The following is a 1,367-nucleotide window of genomic DNA, read 5'->3' on the forward strand; positions in this document are numbered from 1 at the left end:
GGGTTTGGACTGCCAGCCTTCTGGTTAGCAGTCAAGTGCCTTAGCCACTATGGTACCAGAGCTCCTGAAGAAGGATGTACCAATCTGCTTTTTGAAAAATTTTGTCCAATGGAAACATTATCAATAGCAATGGAGCATTGCCTGACATAGTGCCAGAAAATGAGGCCCTCAGTTTTTGGGCATTCAAAATATGACTGGAGATGCAAAATAGAGTCAAATTAATGATATGGATAGAGAAAAAATATTTAGAACCTTATTTTCCTGATGTGGCATATCTCAAAATAAGAATAAATATCTGAAAACAACCATTAATAATCAGAATGTGGAATGTACGAAGTATGAATCTAGGAAGATCGGAAGTTCTCATTAATGAAATTAAATGATTGAAGATTGATACAGTAGGCATTAGTGAGCTGAAATGAACTGGTATTGGTCATTTTGAATCAGACAATCATATGTATGCCAGGAATGACAAACTGAACAGCAATAGTGTTATATTCACCTTCCAAAAGAACATTTCAAGATCTATCCTGAATTGCAGTGCTGTCAGTGATAAGATAGTATACATACACTTAGAAGTAAAACCAGTTAACAACAACTAGTATTCAACATTACAAACTAAACACAAAGGGTGAAAGTGAAGAAATTGAAGACTTTACCGACTTCTGCTGTCTGAAATTCATCAAACATGCAATCAGGATGTATTGATAATTACTGGTGATTGGAATACAAAAGTTGGAAACAAAGAAGGATCAGTAATTGAAAAATATGGTCTCAATGGAGGAATAGGCAGACGAGCGACACAGACCCTCTTCAACAAAGAAAAGAAAAACCAATTGACAGAGATACAGAAGTTAATCCTGGAACCCTGAGCTTTGAAAGGAACTATACAGAAGTGGATTATGCACCAAGTAGGGAAAAAACCTGAATGAAAACAGTGAGTACAGAGACAGTCGGAGCTGCGGACTGTCAGCTACTCTGATGAGACCAACAACCTGAATATTTTCAAGTGGTGTTGGGACCTGAGAATTGACCTAAAGATCAGTCCCAGTCACCAATGGCTACAAGGACAACTGCTTTGGTGGCCTATGACTAGGAAGGGAAACAGTAAGGAGGGAGATAACCTGAGCTGTAGACTTTCTGCTGTCCAGAAGGCACAGCCATTTTGACTGTTTACACATGGCAGCCATTTTGAATATTTAAAGTGACCGAGGGCACAGCCATTTTGAATATTTACAAGTGGCAACCATTTTTTTATTTTAAAGTGATACCATTCTCATTCAGATTCCAGGGACCTAAGAACAGGCTCTGGTGGCATAGTGCCTAAGGCACTTGACTGCTAACCAGAAGGCTGGTGGTTCAAACCC

Source organism: Orycteropus afer, unplaced genomic scaffold, assembly GCF_000298275.1.
Source record: "Orycteropus afer afer isolate SDZICR_OR568_19922 unplaced genomic scaffold, OryAfe1.0 scaffold00898, whole genome shotgun sequence".
Taxonomy (NCBI): domain Eukaryota; kingdom Metazoa; phylum Chordata; class Mammalia; order Tubulidentata; family Orycteropodidae; genus Orycteropus; species Orycteropus afer.